The sequence below is a fragment of the Urtica dioica genome, chromosome 2 (genome assembly GCF_054948205.1).
Source record: "Urtica dioica subsp. dioica isolate 48M chromosome 2, U.dioica_male_clone48M_v1_H2, whole genome shotgun sequence".
NCBI lineage: Eukaryota > Viridiplantae > Streptophyta > Magnoliopsida > Rosales > Urticaceae > Urtica > Urtica dioica.
Window position 1 is genome coordinate 46,090,726 of NC_142757.1, and position 18,033 is coordinate 46,108,758.

The window sequence follows — 18,033 nt, forward strand, 5'->3', positions numbered from 1 at the left end:
TATTTTGGAAAATGGACATTCAAATTAATATGGGGTGTAACTAATTTTTTTCAATTTAATATGGAGTCCATTAATCTTTTCCATATTAATTATTTAGGAATTTAGACTGTCCCAATTCCTAAAAAAAAAAAAAAAAAAAAAAAAAATTGGACACTGTCCGTGCAACTTTTATTGTCCATATGCGCATGAGTGTATATAGATTGTATAGAATAATGATTACATGCTATAGAACAAAAGTCATAAACTCGTCATTTTATTATTCTTGAATAGAAATAGTAGAAACAAAAACTCTACGACGGAGTTTTGTTTCAATTTATTTTATCATTACATCAGAAAGAGCTAAATAGTGATTGAAAGCATAGACAACAGATACAACTAAAGGCACACAAAAGCAGAAGAACCAAACTTAACGTATCATCCAACATCAACGAGTCATCATGGGACAGAGTTTTTTCTAAGCACTTCCACCGAATATAGCCTTGAGCCTCTTGATCTCATCAGGGTCAATGAAGGTGTTGGCGTGCATGAGCTCAGTAGGGAAATCATTTCCAAATAAATTGATGGGAATGAATTGGATTCCAGGGTTGTCGCTGTTGAACCCTACGAAGAACGTGGCCGGGTTTGACTTGGGAGAGTTGTATTGAAAGTGCAAAAGGCCGTGAGGGTAGACCATAACATCACCTTTCTTAAGGGTCGTGAGGTAGACTTGGTTTTCGGAAGTGATGATGCCCGAGATTAGGGTTCCTTCGAGGAGAATGAGGATCTCAGAGCCCCTCGGGTGGGTGTGGAGGGAAATGACACCCCCGGGCTCAAGGTCTGCCCTGGCCAAGGAAAGCCCTAGGCCATTGACACCCGGGAATTGATTGTAGAACGCACTTGAAACGCCTGCTTTGAGGATATTGGAAGTGTTGGTTCGAGCGGCCAAGCCCGAATACACAAAGTCATAGGGCGTAACTTTGGACGGGTCTTTGCAGGCGAATCCCGCTGCGGTCTCTTGAGATGTGTAATCCGCGATACAGAAATCCTGGACGGCCCCGAGGGACGGTGATAGTGATAGGAGAAGGGAAAATAGGAAGAGAGAAGAGAGTAGTGCCATGATATTCTTCATGGTTTTTGAAGTGTAATTTGTATTTCTAGCTTACTTTCTTTTTTTGGGTGTGGTATAAGGGTTTGTGTGTATGGGGTTTTTATAGCGGGTTCATAACTTAGTCCTTACGTATAAACTCTATCATCATACATACTTTAGCCTCTACATGTTTAGAAAAGTCTTAAAATGCTTGAATAAATTTTATTTTGTCCAAGGTAAACATTACAGAATATGTTTTATATTGTCTTTATGACTACATTAGTTAATATTATCCTATAATGCATAAGAACTGAAATCAGGATTTAAAAACCAAATGCTCCCACGGCAAGGCACGAGACTATAACACATTTTTCTAATAGCTTATTAAAATGATTTTGACTTTGCTTCTTCTTCAATTTTTTTTTTCTTCAAAAAATTAGCAAAATAGCCGAATTAAACGTTGGATTTAGCCACTGCATTTTATTTACAAGTGTATTTTTACAAAAATACCCATAGATAAATTCTTTTTTTTTTGTATTTATGGGTATTTTGGTAATTAATATACGCTTGTGAATAAACGTAAATAAAATGCAGTAGCCATTTACCTAAGATTTACGAAACGTTAGTTATTTTGCAAAAGCAAACGTTTAAGTTGGTTATATTAGGTCTTTTTTTTTTTTTTTTTTTTTTGAGGAAGGCTTTGCTAATTTATGATCGAATCGCAAGATTACGTTTCCTTCTTTTTCCTATGAATTAGTATCAAATCTCACAAATTAATGCCAAAGCGCGCCTAATATGAAGCTCCAACAAAGTTGACATAATATTACACTTGTTTGAGAATATAAACGAGTTTAGAAGAAGTTTCTTGGATTCACAATAATTAGGAATAAAATCCTGATTCTCTTGTGATGATATCTGAAGTTTTGTGGATTTAATTACGCTGAAATAAATTATGTACTTTCTTAATTTAAAAAAGTTATATGTTTTCATCTAAAAGGGTTGATGCTACATGAGTTTCAAGCAGTATTTGTATTTCCCCCTCCATGTGATTACAAATGTCAAAATTACGAAATGAAATACATTTGGTCTAACGTTTACTATTTTTCTCTGTGAAACTACAGTAGTTTAGCATTTTCGGATATTGAGTACATTATTCTAATTAATTACTTAAAATAAAACATTAGTATCTTTGTTTTATTTATGATCGAAAGACTGTAAGGTATTGAATCCACCTATATTTTTCTACATCATCTAGCAACCGATTTCGGCCAAAAATAAGTTCTAGGTAATTTTAACACGTACTTGATTACCTAACGTTTTATATATTCAAGAAATTTTTACACAGCGAAATTGCAAATTATGCAAATATAGTTGAGGGATGGTCCTAAAAGAACTGGGTTCTTGATGTGGAGTGTTTAAGTTAATTAATACAGTGATGTATCTCCGAGTTTGAATAAAAAATATTGACCTGGTAATTGTTGACTTTCTTGTATATAACAATCCCAAGTTTAATCTAGTGTCAAGACCTTCAATATATCTAACCAGATTTGAATTTACTTGTATATATATATATTTTTTGTTCATGATGTTGGTGTATGCCCATACGTGTGTGTCTAAGACTTCTACATAATCTCATGACTTCATGCATTTAAAAAAATATACTTGGGACACAAGGCTTAAACTGAAAGGAGGCAATATAATAATGCTGTTTAATTGTATATTTTCGTATTGATTAGTTCACTCGTCGAAATGGCTGGCCAGATTTATCCGTATTCTTAATTTTTATTTTTTATTTTTTAATGAGTGATATAAGATTGATTACTTAATTACCAATGCTAAAGCTAAGTTAAAAGAGTAATTGATACTGAGAACTTGCTAAAAAAAAAGACAATAAAATTGGGAACGAAATAAATGTGTTGTGAAAAAAAATTAAGGAAAAAGTGCAGCATAGATGGAAAATTCAACTATATAGAGTTTATATAGTATTACATTACATAAGTGTTTGGACAATGCTCAATTTCGTAGATGGGTTAGTATGCACTTATTCATTCCGACTACACGCGTGCCGTCTGATCGGACATGTGTCGGGTCGGGTTAGATAGATTACACCCTTGATCCGACGCCCGCCCGAAGTTTAACTCCACCACAACTAAAGTCTAAAATTTTCTCATTCATAACTCTAGAAAAAAAAAATTTATCATGTTTGGAATTAATCGTGCATTTGAAATCCTTCAAAGTTGTGTAACCTTCGAGTTTTAACACACTTAATTGATGATGCCATGCTGCGCATTCGCTTGGCGTGTATTAACATGCCTTTCCTTGTCATTAAAAAACAATACACAATCATAATTATTCAAAAGCTCTAGAAATTGTTCTATTTCTGTATATAGTCCGGTGATATATTTATATGTGTTCGTCGGAGTCGAGCTCGTTAGTGCGAGTGGTCAACTCTTTTGGAAGTGATTGCTCGTGTCGTGTAGTCTAACACTCATGAGAGATCAATATCACTACAAGTTTTGACTACCCTAGACAAAGGTAATTTTGACACCCTACAAGTTTTGATTTAATTGCTAATTTTTAGTACATACTTAAGCTAAGTACAAAAAATTATATCATAAATTTTGTAATCAAATACGACATTGATGGTAAGGTTTTCAAATTTATTTTTTATTATTTATATTTTTTTAAAAGTAGACAAACAAAATACTTACACACGTTTTTAAAATATTGTGAGAAGTATATTGAGGGGCAAACATTCATATATTGGTTTTCCAATAAAATATTTTGATGGTAAAATTATATCAAATATTGTTCTACTTTACATTTTTCTACTCAAAATATGTATACGCCTAATTTCGTACGTCTTTCAAATAACTATGCATGCAGCATGGATTTTCCAATAACTATGCATGCAGCATGGATTTTCCAATAGGAAGAGAGAAGAGAGTAGTGCCATGATATTCTTCATGGTTTTTGAAGTGTAATTTGTATTTCTAGCTTACTTTTTTTTTTGGTGTGGTATAAGGGGTTGTATGTATGGGGTTTTTATAGCGGGTTCATAACTTAGTCCTTACGTATAAACTCTATCATCATACATACTTTAGCCTCTACATGTTTACAAAAGTCTTAAAATGCTTGAATAAATATTATTTTGTCCAAGGTAAACATTACAAAATATGTTTTATATTGTCTTTATGAATCTACATTAGTTAATATTATCCTATAATGCATAAGAACTGAAATCATGATTTAAAAACCAAATGCTCCCACGGCAAGGTACGAGACTATAATACATTTTTCTAATAGCTTATTAAAATGATTTTGACTTTGCTTCGACGAATTTTAACATTGGATTTAGACATTGCATTTTATTTACAAGTGTATTTTTACAAAAATACCCATAAATAAATTCAATTTTTTTTTGGTATTTATGGGTATTTTGGTAAATATACGCTTGTGAATAAGCGTAAATAAAATGCAGTAGCCATTTACCTAAGATTTACGAAACGTTGGTTATTTTGCAAAAGCAAACATTTAAATTGGTTACATTAGGTCTCTTTTTTTTTTTTTTTTTTTTTTTTTTTTTTTTTCTGATTAAGGCTTTGCTAATTTATGATCGAATCGCAAGATTACGTTTCCTTCTTTTTCCTATGAATTAGTATCAAATCTCACAAATGCCAAAGCGCGCCTAATATGAAGCTTCAACAAAGTTGACATAATTCACTTGTTTGAGAATATAAACGAGTTTAGAAGAAGTTTCTTGGATTCACAATAATTAGGAATAAAATACTGATTCTCTTGTGATGATATCTGAAGTTTTGTGGAATTAATTACGCTGAAATAAATTATATACTTTCTTAATTTAAAAAATTATATGTTTTCATCTAAAAGCGTTGATGGTACATGAGTTTCAAGCAGTATTTGTATTTCACCCTCCATGCGATTACGAATGTCAAAATTAAGAAATGAAATGCATTTGGTCTAACGTTTACTATTTTTCTCTGTGAAACTACAGTAGTTTAGCATTTTCGGATATTGAGTACATTATTCTAATTAATTACTTAAAATAAAACATTAGTATCTTTGTTTTATTTATGATCGAAAGACTGTAAGGTCTTGAATCCACCTATATTTTTCCACATCATCTAGCAACCGATTTCGGCCAAAAATAAGTTCTAGGTAATTTTAACACATACTTGATTACCTAACGTTTTATATATTCAAGAAATTTTTACACAGCGAAATTGCAAATTATGCAAATATAGTTGAGGGATGGTCCTAAAAGAACTGGGTTCTTGATGTGGAGTGTTTAAGTTAATTAATACAGTGATGTATCTCCGAGTTTGAATAAAAAATATTGACCTGGTCGTTGTTGACTTTCTTGTATATAACAATCCCAAGTTTAATCTGTCAAGACCTTCAATATATAACCAGAATTGAATTTACTTGTATATTTTTTTATTTTGTTCATGATGTTGGTGTATGCCCTTACGTGTGTGTCAAAGACTTCTACATAATCTCATGACTTCATGCATTTTAAAAAATATACTTGGGACACAAGGCTTAAACTGAAAGGAGGCAATATAATATTGCTGTTTAATTGTATATTTTCGTATTGATTAGTTCACTCGTCGAAATGGCTGGCCAGATTTATCCGTATTCTTAATTTTTTTTATTTTTTTATTTTTTAATGACTGATATAAGATTGATTACTTAATTACCAATGCTAAAGCTAAGTTAAAAGAGTAATTGATACTGAGAGCTTGTTAAAAAAAAAAGATAATAAAATTGTGAACGAAATGAATGTGTTGTGAAAAAAAATTAAGGAAAGAGTGCAGCATAGATGGAAAATTCAAATATATAGAGTTTATATAGTATTACATTACATAAGTGTTTGGACAATGCTCAATTTTGTGGATGTGTTAGGATGCACTTATTCATTCCGACTACACGCGTGCCGTCTGATCGGACATGTGTCGGGTCGGGTTAGATAGATTACACACTTGATCCGACGCCCGCCCGAAGTCTAATTTTTTCTTCACCACACCTAAAGTCTAAAATTTTCTCATTCATAACTCTAGAAAAAAAAATTATCATGTTTGGAATTAATCGTGCATTTGAAATCTTTCACAGTTGTGTAACCTTCGAGTTTTAACACACTTAATTGATGATGCCATGCTGAGCATTCGCTTGGCGTGTATTAACATGCCTTTCCTTGTCATTAAAAAACAATACACAATCATAATTATTCAAAAGCTCTAGAAATTGTTCTATTTCTGTATATAGTCCGGTGATATATTTATATGTGTTCGTCGGAGTCGAGCTCGTTAGTGCGAGTGGTCAACTCTTTTGGAAGTGATTGCTCGTGTCGTGTAGTCTAACACTCGTGAGAGATCAATATCACTACAAGTTTTGACTACCCTAGACAAGGTAATTTTGACACCCTACAAGTTTTGATTTGCTAATTTTTAGTACATACTTAAGCTAAGTACAAACAATTATATCATAAATTTTGTAATCAAATAGGACATTGATGGTAAGGTTTTCAAATTTTATTCTATTATTTATATTTTTTTTAAAGGTAGACAAACAAAAGACTTACCCACGTTTTCAAAATATTGTGAGAAGTATATTGAGGGGCAAACATTCATATATTGATTTTCCAATAAAATATTTTGATGGTAAAATTATATCAAATATTGTTCTACTTTACATTTTTCTACTCAAAATATGTATACGCCTAATTTCGTACGTCTTTCAAATAACTATGCATGCATGCATGGATTTTCCAATATTATACTATAAATAAACACGCGGAACGAGCAAGAGCCTATATTTGAAATCCCATACGTGCTATGCAGTACTATACTCACAAAACAATTCAAAGACCACAAAAGAAAATACATAACAATATATATATATATATATATATATATATATATATATATATTTATATATATATATATATATATATATATATATTTTGGAGCCATGAAGAACACGACACTTCTTTCCGCTATCTTCGTCGTTTCCCTCAGACTTTCACCGTCCTTTCATTTTGGGATAACCTTGATTTGGTCCGGGTGTTGAGTGTTGTTGAGGTTGTGAATTTGAGAGAGAATGAGAGAAGTGTGAAGAAATAAGTGTTGGTGGGGGTGTATTTAGAAGAGAAAATTATTTGAGTTAAAAAGTTAATTTTTTTGTTGTTGTAATTTTGGACGCTCCAACGGTAAAAAATGATTAAAAAATTTGTGGCCATTGGATCTTCAACGGTGATAAATTCAATGGCCCAGAATTTTTGAAAAATAAAAAAAATAATTTTTTTTATTATTTTGGAAAATTGGACATTCAAATTAGGGTGTAACTAATTTTTTCAATTTTATATGGAGTCCATTAATCTTTTCCATATTAATTATTTAGGAATTTAGACTGTCCAACGAATATAGCCTTGAGCCTCTTGATCTCATCAGGGTCAATGCACTACTACAAAATTGGTTTTCTGATGCGCAAGACTATTAGATGCGACTAGTCGCATCTAAACTAAATAACTTTTAGATGCGATTAGTCGCATCGGATAGTCAATCAGAAGCCGAAAAAATTTGCTCAAATTATCTTTTGATTTTGACAATCCGATGCGATTAGTCGCACCTGAAAATATGTTGAAACTTTCAGGTGCGACTTTGTCGCATCAGAAAGTTTTAAATTTTTAGGCGGGCCTCATCTCCCCCTCTTTTATTTCATTAATATGACGTGGCGAATGAAATTTTTATTTTTTTAAATTATAATCCGGTGCGACTAGTCGCATCGGTAGAGGTATCAGGAGAGTTATCAGGTGCGATTAAGTCGCACCTGATTATTAGGGTTTGTTTAAATACGCAGGTCGACCCTTTCTTCTCCAGCCGTTCAAACCCAGATTTTTTTCTCTCTCCCTCTCTGCTAACTTCCCTTCTCCGGTCTCAAAGCCGACTCCGACCACCCTCTCCTCCGTCCCTCTCTTCTCGGCCTCTTCCTTCGCCGACCACCACAAGCTACCACGCGTCTCTGGTCCTCCGCCGGACCTCCGCCTCATCCGGCCACCAGACCTCGCCTCAGGTCCGACATCCTCAGTCACCACTGCCACCGTCCCTGCTCCGGCCACCAGGTTATCTCTCTATCTCTCTCTCTCACTCTATCTCTGGCTCTCTCTTTCTCTCACTGCTATTTTTCTCTGTTTCGTCCAGCTCCGCCACCGGACCTCACCATCTCCGCCGTCCCTGATCCATCTCCGACAGCGCCTCAACCACCGGACCTCACTGTCTCCTCCGTCCCTGCTGAATCTCCGATGCAAGGTTAGTGTTTTTAATTTTTTTTCCTGTTTCAGTATATATATATGTATATATGTTACTAATATATGTATATACGTGTAATAATATATGTATATATATATATATATATATGTGTGTGTGTGTGTTTGTATATTGCATATATGTTTAGTTTATATGTGTTACTAATTATAGTATTGTATATTGTGTTAAGTAATTTTAATTGGATTAGTTTAATTTAATGTGTAACTTAATTAGTATTAATTTGATAATTAATTTAACATGTTTAGTAATTTGGTTAAGTTTAATAATTCTATTAGTTTAGGTTAAAAGTTTAAATTGGTTGTAAATTACCATTTCCAAATAAATTGATGGGAATGAATTGGATTCCAGGGTTGTCGCTGTTGAACCCTACGAAGAACGTGGCCGGGTTTGACTTGGGAGAGTTGTATTGAAAGTGCAAAAGGTCGTGAGGGTAGACCATAACATCACCTTTCTTAAGGGTCGTGAGGTAGACTTTATTTTCGGAAGTGATGATGCCCGAGATTAGGGTTCCTTCGAGGAGAATGAGGATCTCAGAGCCCCTCGGGTGGGTGTGGAGGGAAATGACACCCCCGGGCTCAAGGTCTGCCCTGGCCAAGGAAAGCCCTAGGCCATTGACAACCGGGAATTGATTGTAGAACGCACTTGAAACGCCTGCTTTGAGGATATTGGAAGTGTTGGTTCGAGCGGCCAAGCCCGAATACACAAAGTCATAAGGCCGGTGTAACTTTGGATGGGTCTTTCACTACTGCGAAATACCTCTTTAGAGTCGCTCAAAAAGCGACAAGTTATATTTTGGGCGTCACTTTTTGAGCGACGTGTATGCTAGTGACGTCCAAAGTATGGGCGTCGCTTATGATCGAGCGATGCTCCACGTAAGTGTCACGTCGGATTTGACGGTTGATGTTACCTGGCGTCGCTCATATAAAGAGCGACGTCAGACTAGCGTCGCTCGCTGACAAAGCGACGCTAGACTGGCGGGCGTCGCTCGATCAACGAGAAACGCTAATATATATATATATATATATATATATATATACATATTTTAATATTTAAAATGGGGAGTCTCTTGTTTAATGAGCGACTCCAATATATTATATTTTTTTTAATTTTAAAAATACGTATTCCACTATATTTTTCCTGCAGAAAAACATATGAAATATTACGTACGCTTAATATAATGTGTACAAAAAAATATGAAATATTATAAAAAAAAACTTACTTGGAAGCTAAAACAGGCGGCGGCGACGAGTGACAACCGGATTAAAGGTGACCACAAGTTAATGAGGGGCTGGGAATATAGAACAACAAATTTAATATATAACAAAAAAAAACATATAAAAAAAACCCTTTACCTAAAGCCGACGGCGACCGGATGGAGAAGGGGCGGCGGCGACTAGGGGCGCCTGGGGCGGTGGCAAATAACAACAAATCTACGTCTTTCACAAAAAACCTAAAGAACCCCTAGAAATAATCTCTTACCCGTGAGCCATGATTGAAAACGTTCACCATGGAAGAACACGACGCCGGGTCGAGTAAAGTCCGTGGAGATGTGTGGAAGCCGGTCCCTCGGTCGGTGGAGATGTGTGGTGGTGGTGGAGGTAGGTTTCAATGGAGCTTTTTGGTTTTTTGGAGAGAATATCGAAGAAGATGAAGGTGTAAACTGCTGTGAGATTTCGGGACTTATGCGATTTAACATAATAAAAACGCCTAGCGTCACTCGCTTTTTGAGCGACGCCAATATATATATATATATATATATATATATATTAATATTTAAAATGGGAAGTCGCTTGTTTAATGAGCGACTCCAATATTATTTTTTAAAAAATTTTAAAAATAGTATTCCACTATAATTTTCCGCAGCAAAACAGATGAAATAATATTCAAATCCATCCGAAAAAAGTAAAAATGCCTAGCGTCGCTCGCTAATTTGAGCGACACCATGCCACGTGTCTTGCGCGTCGCTCAGACATCTGGCGTTGCTCAGAAAGCGAGCGACGCCACACGACACGTGGCCTGGCGTCGCTCAAAAAGCGAGCGACGCCCCACTACACATGGCGTCGTTCGCTTTTTGAGCGACGCGAGGTCACGTGACTAGTTCTGGTTGAATGACCTTTATTTTACTCTTCTCCACGTCAACCGAGCTCCAAAATATTATTTTGTGCGTCACTTTAAAATGTACCCGACGTAAATATAGCGACTTCTAATAGGTATTTTTGTAGTAGTGTTTGTAGGCAAATCCCGCTGCGGTCTCTTGAGATGTGTAGTCCGCGATACAAAAATCCTGGACACCCGGAGGGACGGTGATAGTGATAGGAAGAGGGAAAATAGGAAGAGAGAAGACAGTAGTGCCATGATATTCTTCATGGTTTTTGAAGTGTAATTTGTATTTCTAGCTTACTTTTTTTTTTTTTTGGGTGTGGTATATGGGGTTGTATGTATGGGGTTTTTATAGCGGGTTCATAACTTAGTCCTTAAGTATAAACTCTATCATCATACAGACTTTAGCCTCTACATGTTTGCAAAAGTCTTAAAATGCTTTAATAAATATTATTTTGTCCAAGGTAAATCAATATCTAACTATGAAGACTTAATATTCTATATTTTATACAAAAGAATTTTAAACGAGAAACAAACATTACAAAATATGTTTTATATTGTCTCGATGAATCTACATTAGTTAATATTATCCTATAATACATAAGAACTGAAGTCATGATTTGAAAAGCAAATGCTCCCACGGCTAGATACGAGACTATAATTAAACACATTTTTCTAAAGTTCTTTTAGTTATATAGTCATTTGACTTATAGTATTTTGTATAATAGCAAATTTTTTGTAAATAACTATTTCAATTTATTTACACCACTAAAAAAAAACAAAAAACAAAAACTCAAAATAGACGGGAATGTTTTTGAGTATTTTTGCATTTTTTAGTACCGTAAATAAGTTGAGGTGATTATTTACAAAAAATTTACAAAAAGTTAGTTATCTAGCAATTCTTCGACTTTCGGTGGTTTATTTGACTAATTTTTTATTTTTCTAATAGCTTATTAAAATTATTTTGACTTTGCTTCTTCTTCATTTTTTTTTAGGAAGGCTTTACTCATTTATGATCGAATGAAAGATTACGTTTCCTTATTTTTTCCTATGAATTAGTATCAAATCTCACACATGCGAAAGAGCGCCTAATATTAAGCTCCATCAAAGTTGACATATATTATACTTGTATGAGAATATAACGAGTTTTTAGTCCAGAATTTGGAAATAGAGGAAGTTTCTTCGATTCACAATAATTATGAATAAAATCCTGATTCTCTTGTGATGATATCTGAAGTTTTGTGGATTTAATTACGCTGAAATAAATTATATACTTTTCATCAAAAATCGTTGATGGTACATGAATTTCAAGCAGTATTTGAATTTCACCCTCCATGCGATAACAATAATGTCAAAATTAAGAAAAGAAATGTATCTGGTAGGGCTGAAACTGGATCGGTTCGGTTCGGTTTCTTACATTTTTTTATATCCGAATCCGAATATTCGGTTTTTAAAAATTCGGTCCAATATCCGGTCCAGTTTAGTCTAAAACCGAAATTCGGTTATCCAAATATTCGGTTATCCGGTTTCTTAAATCCAATATCCAGTCCAGTATCCGTTTTTCAAAATTCGATTATCCGATTCTTTAAATTTCGGATACAGTTTTATATCCGGTTTAAACAAACCGGCTATCCAGTTTTTATAATACATATCTAGTTCTAAAATTATTACAATGATTTAAATACGAGTACAAAACGAGTCATATAAAGCTCTAATTATTCATTTTGGGCGGTCTTTTTTCAATTTTTTTCATTTTTGAACGGTCATTATTCAATTTTTTCATTTTTTCTTTTAAGCGCCTCACCTGCAAGAATAAAGAGGAAAAAAATCATTACTCTTTTTTTACAAATGAACAAAGGGGATCTAGGGTTCAAGAATTCCCAGAGGAGGCAAATGGGGCTTTTCCGCTCCGTCTCGTGGTCGTGGACTCCATCGCGGCGCTGTTCCGCTCCGAGTTCGACAACACCGCCGTCGACCTCCGGCGCCGGTCGTCCCTCTTCTTCAGGATCTCCGCGGAGCTCCGGCGGGTCGCGAGGCGGTTCCGGCTCGCGGTCGTGGTGACCAACCAGGTGGTTGATTTCGTTGGCGAGGCGGGGGGGTCGAACGGGAACGGGCTCAAGATCGGGAACTTGAGGTCTCTGCGCTCGTCGGGCCGGCGGGTTTGTCCGGCGCTGGGCTTGGGTTGGTCCAACTGCGTGAACTCGAGGCTCTTCTTGTCCCGCGAAGAACAGGCCGACGGATCCACGACGAGGAGACTTCACGTGCTTTTCGCGCCCCATTTGCCTGAATCCTCGGCCGAGTTTGTGATCACCAGAGATGGGGTTCTCGGAGTTGAGAGGACTCGTACATGATCTTTGTATACGGAGGACTGTCAGATCATGTTTCATTTTTGATGGCATTGTAAATTTAACTAGATTGTTTTTACTAAATATTCCTTTCTATGTTCTAATAGTTAAGAGTATCATGGGTGGGACGAGACCCCGACGCTGGGCCGGGATGGCGACCCCGACCCCGAAGCGGCAGCGACGGAGGTCTATTATCCTCTGGGACTTCTCTTTTTCATTGCCGAAGCGGCAGCGACGGAGGCCGGAACCATCCCGGTACGAGTCGCCATTTTTTTTTATTTTTGGGGACTTTTTTAGGTGCGACTTTAGGTGCGAAAATTCGCACCTAAATGTCGCACCCGAAAGTCTGGACTTTTGGGTGCGAATTTTCGCACCCACAACTTTTAGGTGCGGACTTTCGGGTGCGGAAAAGTCGCACCCAAAGTCGCACCTAAAGGTATCATTGGGTGCGAAAATTGACTTTCAGGTGCGAAAAAAGTCGCACCTGTTGCTATTTTTTGTACTAGTGTAAAATAATAATCCATAGTCTAAAAAATAAAAAATAAAAAATAAAAGTTAGGTAAAAAATGTTGTGAATTTTTTTTTCTTTTTAAAATCATGGTCTAGGTGGTTGTGAAAGACCTATGTTTAATTATTTTTAATTTAATTTTTTAAATAAAAAAAATTCGGTTATATAACCGATATCCAAATTTGTCTAAAATCAAATCCGATATCCGGTCCAGTTTTTGAAACCGGATCGGTTATCCGAATCCGAATTTCGGTTATCTGACGTGGCTCCAAATTTCGGTTTCGGTTCGGTTTGGATATCGGTTTTATCGGATTTTCGGTTCGATTTTGTAAGCCCTAGTATCTGGTCTAACGTTTACTATTTTTCTCTGTGAAACTACAGTAGTTTAGCATTATCGGATATTGAGTACATTATTCTAATTAATTACTTACAATAAAACATTAGTATCTTTGTTTTATTTATGATCGAAAGACCGGTCTCGAATCCACCTATATTTTTCCACATCATCTAGGAACCGATTTCGGCCAAAAATAAGTTCTAGGTAATTTTAACACGTACTTGATTATCTAACGTTTTCTATATTTAAGAATTTTTTACACAGCGAAATTGCAAATTATGCGAATATAGCTGAGGATTATTAAGATGGTCCTAAAAGAACTGGGATCTTGATGTGGAATGTTTACAACTACTTTTATTATTGGTAGAAGCTCAATTTTTTTTTGTCTGGTTGGCAAATCTATATGTGAACAAAAAAAAAATATAATAATACTATATATGTGTGTGATGATAATAATAGTAATAATAATATATATATATATATTTTTAACCATATACTGTGACAAAAGAATCCTTATTTTATTAATGAAAAGCGAAAAAACTAGGGTCAAATCTATGTTATTATATCTTAGCTCTAGATGCTACTTATAAGTATAAATTCATACATGAGTATCTTCTTGTAATTGACTAATATGAGATTAATTAGGTTATGCATAAAAAGAGTCGTTAATCATATTATATTAGTTTGTAGCAATCTATACGTAAGAGTTCATTATAATATATAGAATGTCAACAATAGATGTCAATTGCTGACATCTAGATGTCAACAATAGATGTCAATTGCTGACATCTAGATGTCAACAATAGATGTCAATTGTTGACATCTAGATGTCAATAATAGATGTTAACAGTTGACATCAATGTCAACAATAGATGTCAATTGTTGACATCTATGCAGCAAAACCGAGAGCTAGTTTTTTTCAGAGGTCAACAATAGCTGTCAACTGTTGACATCTATTGTCAACAGACATCAATCTTATTACATGAAAAGTAAATAGATAGTAGTAGTCATACCTGATCGCACATCCATTCTTCTTCGGTCCAAAGGGTGTTAAAGAAAGTCTTTGACCTGACTTCTAGCTCTGTGAAATCCCATCTCCATGGTAAATGATCTTCCCTTTTAACATACCATAAGCCTTCCTCGTCCTTATTCTTCTTCAAGCCGATCTTAAGCCAAGTCTCCATTACGAGTACGTCCACAAGAGATGTTGAATCGAACTGAGCAGTGCGAGGGTTCTTCATCGGGCGATCGATGTTTTTTGTGAACTTCAAGTACGGCCTTGGGATAGGAGTCGGAGTGTATTTCTCCGGAGATCTCGTGATTCGGACTGGTCTTCTCGGTGAATCGTCTATGTTTATAGGAACGATCTCCCATGATTCCCGATTATCCTTGTCCGTTGCAGCGTTGATCTCCTCATCCATATTCCCCAAGGTTTTGGCCTCAGGAACTGAGCCAATGTAAATCAGTTGGCTGTACATCTCTCTCTCTCTCTCTCTCTCTCAAACTGCTCGCAATCCAGTCGTAGAAGGTGGGATCTGGCTTGTGATTTAGTTAGATTTTGGGATGAATCTAACTGTCTGTCTTCAATCTCGATCGGTCTTGAATTAACAAGAAATTTCAGTTAACAACAATGTCAACAGTTATAGTCAACGGTTGACATCAATGTCAACAATTCCTGTCAATTGTTGACTTTAGATGTCAACAAGTTTTACATTACATTCTCGTAAATAACTGCAGTTATTGACATAATGTACATACCATCTATTTCTTTTTCTTTTTCTTTTTCTTTCTCGTTTTCTTCTTCTTCTTCTTCTTCTTCTTGGTCTTCTTCATCGTCGTTGTCCTCTGGTTGATTATCTTTAGAATTCTTGTTGGACAGCTCCAACAATTGATCCTTCAGACTCTTGGTGAATTCATGGAAACTTTGTCTCATCTCCATCCGGAATAAGCTCCATTCACCCTTCATGTGGTTGACTGTGTCTTCCACATTTTTCAACCGAGCCTGTGTTAAAAAGATGTTAGAAATGTTATTCATACTTGAAGGAAATCAGCAAATAGTACTATAGATAACAACCGAGCCAGTGTTCAATTGACATACCTTAGAATCTTGGCTCGGCCCTGAATGAGCTGTTATCGACAGATGGGATGTTTGTCCACATGACTCAACCTGTGCCTATAACAAAATTTCAAAAATTGTTACGAATAATGGAAACAAATGATGTTAAATGTCAACAATAGATGTCTATTATTAAACTCTATGCTGCAATAGAAGTCAACAATTGACATCTATTGTTGACTTCAGATGTCAACACTTCAGATGTCAACAATAGACGTCAATTGTTGACTTCTGAAGTCAAAAATTGATGTCTATTGTTGACATTGATAGCAGACACAGATGTCAACTGTTGACGTCTATTGTTGACATCATCTATTGTTAACATCTGTGTCTACAATCAATGTCAATAATAGATGTCAATTGTTGACATCTATAGTTGACAAATATGATGAAATTGATTAAAAAAGATGAGAAATTAGCACCTTTGGCAGTGGCTTGTTCGTCGTGTTCTTCCTCACGATGTACTCCTCGTCACCTAGGGGTTTGAATTCCAAATCCTCGGATTGGAAATCGATGTGTTGAAATTTTTTGTCAACAGCATGTGTCACCGATTTTCACCGACGCAACAGTGGAGATGCCGTCTCTGAAACTTTCTCGTAATACGAGAGAGACGTGAGCACGGGCATTGTTTCAAACGCCCATATCTGTAATGGATACAGAAATGAAGGGAAGTTGATCTTTCTCTTAGAGGCTGACTTGGAGGAGACGTTCTTTATGTACTTTCTGGCACATTCCAAGAAGAACTTCCAGACCACGCTACCCCACGAAATACCATTTTGACAAAAAATGACCATGTCAAAAAATTTATTGACATTCATTTCATCCTATGTCTCAAAAGACAAAAATACCATTTTGACAATTTTCATAAAACTTGTCTCGTTCTTGTTTTGACTTAGCTTCTAGTTTAACTATTCCTACTCGATGTGATTTGTGACAGTGACCTCATGGATCCAAATGAACAAAGCTTGAGCTAAACACTTGGACTCAAAAGTTCACAAACCTTTTCCAAGTTTAGCTTAATGTCAACTAACTCCACTAAAGAGTTGACACTGAAAATCTCTCGGTTCAAATGAATTTATTTTCTACTCAAGAATTCAACCAAATTATGATGAGCGGATCCACTGAATATTATCTATGTTTACCCTTCATGAATATCATTAGCTAGTCGGGATTTACAAAATTACCATTTTACCCTTCTAGCTGTTATTTCCTCAACTCCTTTGTCGCTTGTGAATAAGTTAGAAACAATGTATTGACGAGGAGCTAACAAGTCACATTGTTTCATCCAAAAGAGTAAGGACTCAATTTGGACACTGGCCAGTTCATTTATTCACATTCCAAGGAACAAAGCATGATGTGATATACATTGCATTTCAGCAATCTTGTACATGAATTCCATATCTATGAGAACTTCACAAAGTTACTCATGACATTCTCACAACTTAGTACTTCACCAATAGGCCCTGTTCAGAATCACATAGTGAGTCCGAACTCTGACTTTCCCAAATGAAAATACGTAAGCTGTGAAATGGCATGTCTCATTTCAGGATTAAGGTAAGCACGATGCAATTCATACGTAGTGACTTTGAGACATAAGAGGTTAAATGGTTTGTCCTTATTTTGTCTGTAGAAGTGCACTGGTCAATTCAGTACCTTCTGAAGATACCTAGAAGAACTATAGAGTCTCCAACTCTCAATGCATCATAACCAGACATCATAGATTCTTCTAACAATCATACTGAGGTCAATAGTCCTTTGATCCTTAGATTGCGAATATATCGTTTTAAGCAAATTACGAAGAGTTTGTTCATGCAAATCTACAGGTGTCTCTTCGTAAGTTGTTTAGTTTGTTTATGGACTAAAGACTAATGTTTTATCATAAAGCTTCAGACAAGGATGAATGAATGAACGTTTCAACTTTTTATTAATGAATAAACAATTACAAGCAAGAGTCTTCGTGAGACTTTATTACATCAAATGTATAATATAAAGACTACAACTCTTCTTGTGGGCACCATTGACAATAAACTCCCATTTGACTCAAAGAAGATGTGTGTAGTCCTTCATGCCTAATCCCTCTCGATGTTGGTCGAAGACCTTGTTCGCTAGGGCCTTGGTGAATGGATCTACTAGGTTGTCCACCGTTGAGATCTTCTTCACTTCCACGTCTCCCCGCTGCACGATCTCTCGAATCAAATGGTATTTCCTCTCAATA

General features: G+C 35.6%; 1 pseudogene; it reads right to left on the minus strand.

Annotated features, from left to right (window-relative positions):
- Positions 1 to 237: 237 nt before the first annotated feature.
- Positions 238 to 1,151, minus strand: LOC149405010 (germin-like protein pseudogene; annotated as a pseudogene).
- Between the last annotated feature and the right edge of the window lie 16,882 nt (positions 1,152 to 18,033).